Raw genomic sequence first — 6537 nt, forward strand, 5'->3', positions numbered from 1 at the left:
ACCCTCATGCTCGTTTGGCTGCACTTTTTGACAGTCCGGCTTGCTGAAATTTTTGACACTTCGCTAGTCTGTGTATAAAGTGTCGTACTCCCACCCTTTCTTTATCGTCCTGATGTGTCAAAGGCATTTGTTTTGAAATTTGCAATATTGTGCTTTTCGCGGAAGATTAGCATGCGACGGAATCAATTCAAAATAGCGAATGAATCGAAAATATACCCTGTTCGCTCCATCCGCCCAGTTTAGAACAAACATCAAGCAATATATAGGCCCTGTTGGTCACGAATCGGACGGCCATGAATTGACAGTTCATGCACATTCGTGGATTTTTTCACCCCTTCACTACCTGTTAAGCGAAAATTGAAAATTATTTGTTACAATTTCGTGGTACCCATTTAATTTATTGTTTAGTGTGCCTTTTTGATTCCTAACTCGATTCCTTTGCATCTTTCTAAGTTTTGCATTGGTTCAAGACCAATAGTCGCTCGAACACTTCTTATAAAAATCAGTTCAAATTATATTTTTTTTTGTAGCATTGCGGAATTGAAGAGGTTAAATCTTAAAAATGGCAGTTTCGCAATCTTGTCGCTATCTTTTTACATTTCTTATAAAAGAAATGTATAGAATTCGCTCAAACTTTCAAGATTTTTTCTGAGGCCCGGAGGGCCGAGTCTTATATACCAATCGACTCAGTTCGACGATTTGGGACAATGTCTGTGTGTGTCTGTGTGTGTATGTAACGGACAAATTCTCATTCGTGTTTCTCAGCAATGGCTGAACCGAACTTATCCAAACCAATTTTAAATGAAAGAACTAAAAAACAGTATGAACGCTGTTAATTTGTTTTTGATTCTGATGTTTAGTTTCCAAGATATGAATGTTTGAATGCGTAAAAATGGCGTTTTTTGCAGTTTTTTGAAATTATCTGCCGAAATTGACAATATAGATTCTAAAAATTTATATGTTTTTAGACAGCTTTAACGAATACCTTTCGAACAAGCTATAGATTGTAGAAATCGGACAATTATCAAAAGAGATATTTAACATTAAATGCGGACGAAAGATTTTTATCGTTTCCCATTGCCAGAAATATGACCAAAACCATGTAATCTATTATTAATGCCAAATCGGTTTATTTTAGGTAAATAGTATCTTCGAAGAATTTAATGGAGGTAATATGCCCTTTCTTTTGGTATTCTGCTTTTGCTGATTAATCCCCCTATGAGTGAGATATTTTCACAAATTTTCTTGGAAGTGATTATATCGAAATGATGTCTTCAGCAAATTTGTAGCTCTTACTTTTGCGAATAACTTTACTAAAGACTTTAAATATCTATTTTGAATACTTTAAAAGTTATGGCTTGTTGTTTGTGGATTACTCTTTGTCGCCTATTTATTGTTCAATATAGTAATAATTCATTGAAATAAGCTAAACATTATTTCGATAAAACGAATTTTGTATTTCATTTTACTATCTACAACCGCTAGAAATAATCACCGAACACTTCCAAGTTGTCTGGAAGCAACTTGATAACTTATCAGTACAAAAATGTTCATTTGTGTGAACGTTCTGACTGCAATTTTTCTAACTTATAATCATCGGATCGATCTGAAACATATCGGAAAATGAAAAGCGAAATAAATAACTCCAAGCAACGGCGTAGCCAAGAGAAGGTTTTGGGGTTTAACACCATACAACCCCCCCCCCCCCCTCCACACCCAAAAAAAATATTGGATTGAAGTTGAAAATTTATTGATGCAGACTGATTTAATTCAATATTACAATAACAATTATCTGATCCGTAGATTGATAACCTGTTGTTGTAAACATCATGAGGACTTTTGATAAATTGTCTATTAGCATCAATATCAAATTCCTGCCTGAAAACATTCCAATAGAAAATTCCAGAGTTCTGTTATCAATCATAATCCTCAGATTTATTTTCGTTTTTGTAGAGATGTACTGTAATAAGGGTCTTTATTTAATAGGAAGCGAAGTTAAAATTGATTTAATGTATATGAAACATAGAACTGCTCACCAAAAAAATGCATAACTTTCAACATTTGCTAAAAATGTTTTTGCCTTTCTCATTCACTCTGAAATTCGTCAATCTAATCCCGACCCGGAGAGCCGTGTGTCATATGCCAATCGACTGAGTTCGTCGAGATCGGAAATGTCTGTGTGTATGTATGTGTGTATGTATGTGTGTATGTGGAAAAAAATGTGACCTCTGTTTCTCAGAGATGGCTGAACCGATTTGCACAAAGACAGTCTCAAATGAAAGGTACAACCTTCCCATCGGCTGCTGTTGAATTTTTTATTGATTGGACTTCCGGTTCCGGAGTTACGAGTTGAAGAGTGCAATCACACAGCAAATTCCCATATAAACTGAAATGAAAAAATTTCATGATCAAATTTGTATTTTTGATGTCAAATGACTTTTAAATGCATGAAACATTGAGATGTTTAATAAAAATTGACTTCTTTGGACTTTGATACATTTTTGCCTTTTTCATATAGAAAAACTCTAAAAATCGTCAATCATACCGGCCCGGAGGGAGTATGCAGTGAGGGGTTGCTACTTTAAAATTAAAACAATTGCACTATTAGGTGGATTAAAACAGGTTTTTATTTTGGGAATGCGTCGAGTTGAGACGAAAACGTAATATGATTAATAACGAGGATAACACTTTCCGAATGTAGAGAGAAATTTATGAAAAATGATTTCCATTCGATTCTAGCAGGTTCTGATCAATTTTGATGAGCATTTGATTTTTGTTGTATGACCAATTATATGTATAGGTCAAATGTTTAAAAACAGTAATTTAAGGTCAAGATAACATCATTTTGAAACCGCCAATTTCGGAGGTTTAGTATCTTCGAAGAGTTTTACAAACGTTAAACAGCGCATCATTTGATAAAATAATTTTGACGGTATATCGTCCAAAAAGTATTCATGGTGAATTTTCTCAGGTTGATATTCATGACTACAAAAAAGTCTCAACAAATTCGCTAAAGACACGAACTCTGTTACTATTTTCTGAAAAATTAATTCTGCATAATTTTAAAACTTCAAAAATTACGGTTTCGGAATTATGCCGTTTGGACAGTAAGATCGATTTTCACCAAACCGAATTTCTGGCTACGCCGCTGATTTCAAGTAAGTAGAAACAAAGTCGTTCTACACTCGTTCAAAAGAAACTTCTTCGAATGCTGAATATCTATTATAACACATTGAAACCCCGATTTTATCAGCCAAATATGAACATATGTGTGATGGGCTGTAGCAGACGAACAAGACTGAATTCGAGTAAATCCTTTCTTGAGCATGTTTTCCTTATCATGAAGATATGCGAAATATGCGAAAATAAAAAGTTCATCATAATCAGAAATAGTTATCAGACTACATCAAGGGACGAGAAGAATATTTTAACAGCTTCAGTTTATTATAGAAAAAAAGTTGCCCGATTTAGTCAATGTCCCCATTTTGTCAGCCTAAAATACGTCGTGAGACTGATAAAAATGGGTCTTTATTGTATGTATTATTCGCTGTGTTTCACATTAATAGGTACATTTCTTTTTTGGAGATTTTTTTATTGCATCGAACTACAACAATTTTTAGGTAGTTTTCAAGGGGTTATTTTATAGACTTACCAATTAATTGGTATACTTAAGGGTTTATATGTTGCAGATAGAGAAAATACTTAAATTTTCAGCTTTTTTCCTACACAATATTACGAAAGCTTATTAAAAAAAAATTCCTAATAAGTTTGTGAAAATTATAAACTCTTTGAAATTTTTTAATAGTTTTTTTTTATATAACCGTGATTTTTTAATAAATAGTGACCATCGCTTCACAACGTAGTCTATTGTTCATGGCTTGCGGTGAGCACGATCTCTCGAATTACTGAACTGAAAATTATGAAATAGAAATTAATTTTTAGTATTCTTTACAGATTTAACTCGCCGCGCAGCTCTGAATTATACCCGCTGGTGCCCTAAGACGATTTCGCTAGATTTTCAGAGCACTGTGCACCCAGTGCATTAACGCAAGTGACGGAAGGTTATCGAAAAGTTTCGTGAAAATGAAAATTCCAGTAATGATGATGATTTTCCCATACGGTTCGTTTTCGAGAGGATTTTATTTGTTCTTTGGCATTAGGATTAGCGATAATAGTTCAAATCAAGGATACTACTGGGAAGTCACCTTTAGAAAAAGTTGATATCGAAGTAAAATTTGGAACTATGCACACATGCACTTCAGAGATAGCGTGATATCAGGAGCTGTGATTACATTTCAACGCTTTTTTGTGAAAAGGGCGATACTTACAAATGTAAACAAAAGGCTTTTTTCATACATGTGAATGAGGGCTTTGAAACGCAACAAATTAACCTAAAAATTTTGATTCTACGATATTGCTTTCTTAAACTACAGCAAAAAATACAACGGGTGAAACTGTATTTTTGTTTGTTTATTTAAAGTTTCGCCCTCCACGCTCCATGCAAACAAACAGGGCGATACTTTTTTTGCTGGCAATTTAGAGGCGAAAGTGCTATTTTCGTATTTTTTTAGGATTATCAAGCTGATACCAGCTGTAAATAGTAACAATGATCTCTATTGAAAAAAACACGGACGAAATCGGTGGTGTACAACGGTAGTTATTGTAAAAAAACGTAAGGGCGATACTTCAATGCTGATAGGTGGGACCGAAAAAGTAAACAATCGCCAAAGGGGCTATACTATCATTTTGTCAATTTCAATAGCAAAAACAAATTTTAATTTAATAATTTCAAATACTTTATGAAGTTTTGAGTTTCGATCACTGAATCATGCATTCTAGGATGTAAAAAAACACAATTGTTCTTAAGTAGGAAATAAAACCAAGTCTGGAAATATTCACTGTTGATTTTCTTTGAATGGTACCACTGCCCTTTTCAAGAAAAAGCGTTGATTTCTTAGTTCTCAGTCGCGTTGGAAATTTGAGTAAAGTATAAACTTCAAATCGATTCAAAAAAAATTTCTTTTTGGCTCAGTACAATATATAACCTCTTTAGGAAAATTCAGTTTTCCCACCACAATATAGATATTTTATTAACAATAATTCGTAATTCGTTGGTATGTCTATTTTATGGGCCATTTTTTCGGTTTCCCATTGATTTGGTTTGAGATTTCTAGCACTGATGTTGTCTTATGCTGATTTGAGCGATTCTCTGAGTCCTGCCACTATCCCATGTAGTATGTGTTATCAAAAACATCGCGAAGAAATGTCTCATCACACTGTTAGGTGGATTAAAAACGTTTTTGCCTTTCTCAATAGAAAGGTATTGCAATTGCTCTGAAAACCGACTTTTTAACGGAGGCCCGGAGGGCCGAGTGACATATACCATTCGATTCAGTTCGTCGAGTTCGGCAAATGTCTGTGTGTGTGTATGTATGTGTGTGTGTATGTATGTGTGTGTGTATGTGCGTCTGTGTGTGTGTACGCGAACACAATCTCACTCACTTTTCTCAGAGATGGATGAACCGATTTTTACAAACTTAGTCCCAAATGAAAGGTGCAACGTTCCCATAGGCTGCTATTGAATTTCTAATGGATCCGACTTCCGGTTCCGGAATTACAGGGTGATGAGTACGATCACGCAGAAAACGTCGATTTTAAGAAATTCTGCAATGAATGTATAATGGTGAAAATTTTTCCAAAATGTGACCACAACTGCTTCGATTTGTAGTACTAGGTCATTAACAGCCATTCAAAGTCTCTTTGGTCACATTGGCCACCATCATCGGTTCCGGAAGCCCCAGCGGAAGTATCCAAATTCAGAGTAACAGTCACATCGGTTTCTCGGAGATGGCTAGACCGATTCGACTAAACTTGACCTCAAATGAAAGGTATTGCGTCCCCGTAAGTGGCTATTAAATTTTATCCCCAACCGACTTCCGGTTCCGGAGTTACGGGTTGTGGCGTGCGATCACATAGCAAATTGTGATTCAAACCGATACCCCGATGGAAGCAAAAAAGGTAAAAATTTCGCTAAAATGTCTCTCAAATAACTTAACTTTGCAGTTCTAGGTCACCGACGGCCAAACAAACTTTCATTGACTACATTGACCACCATAGACGGTTCCAGAAGTGCCCGGGAAAAGCGGCCATCTTTCATAACTAGCAAACTCATATCAGTTTCTCGAAAATGGTTGGGCCGATTTTCACAAACTTAGTCCCAAATGATAGCTATATTATCCCCACAGATGTCTGTAAAATTTCGCACGGATCGCTTGTATGGTTCCGGAAATATAGACTGAACGGTCCGGTCACACATGAAATTCCCATATAAGCCGGAACTCAAAATTTTTTTTCAAAGGGGGGACCCCATGAAATTTCAGAAATCGAATTCGTATTTTTGATGCCAAACATCTTTAAAATGCATGAAACGTCGAGATTTAATGTTATCTCGAAAATTTTTTTTTTATAAAAATCGACTTTTTGGGACTTTGCCGATTTCGCACCTTTTTTCAGTTCAATATTACCGTGGCTGTTTTT

The 6537-nt window shown here is 35.2% G+C and overlaps 1 long non-coding RNA gene across 1 annotated transcript; it reads left to right on the forward strand.

Moving 5' to 3' along the window:
• Positions 1-1488: 1488 nt before the first annotated feature.
• Positions 1489-4894, forward strand: LOC131693130 (uncharacterized). Its single transcript, XR_009306157.1, has 2 exons — positions 1489-3883; positions 3955-4894. It is a non-coding gene; the product is annotated as an uncharacterized LOC131693130 (long non-coding RNA).
• The last annotated feature ends 1643 nt before the right edge of the window (positions 4895-6537 follow it).

The sequence above is a fragment of the Topomyia yanbarensis genome, chromosome 3, assembly GCF_030247195.1.
Source record: "Topomyia yanbarensis strain Yona2022 chromosome 3, ASM3024719v1, whole genome shotgun sequence".
NCBI lineage: Eukaryota > Metazoa > Arthropoda > Insecta > Diptera > Culicidae > Topomyia > Topomyia yanbarensis.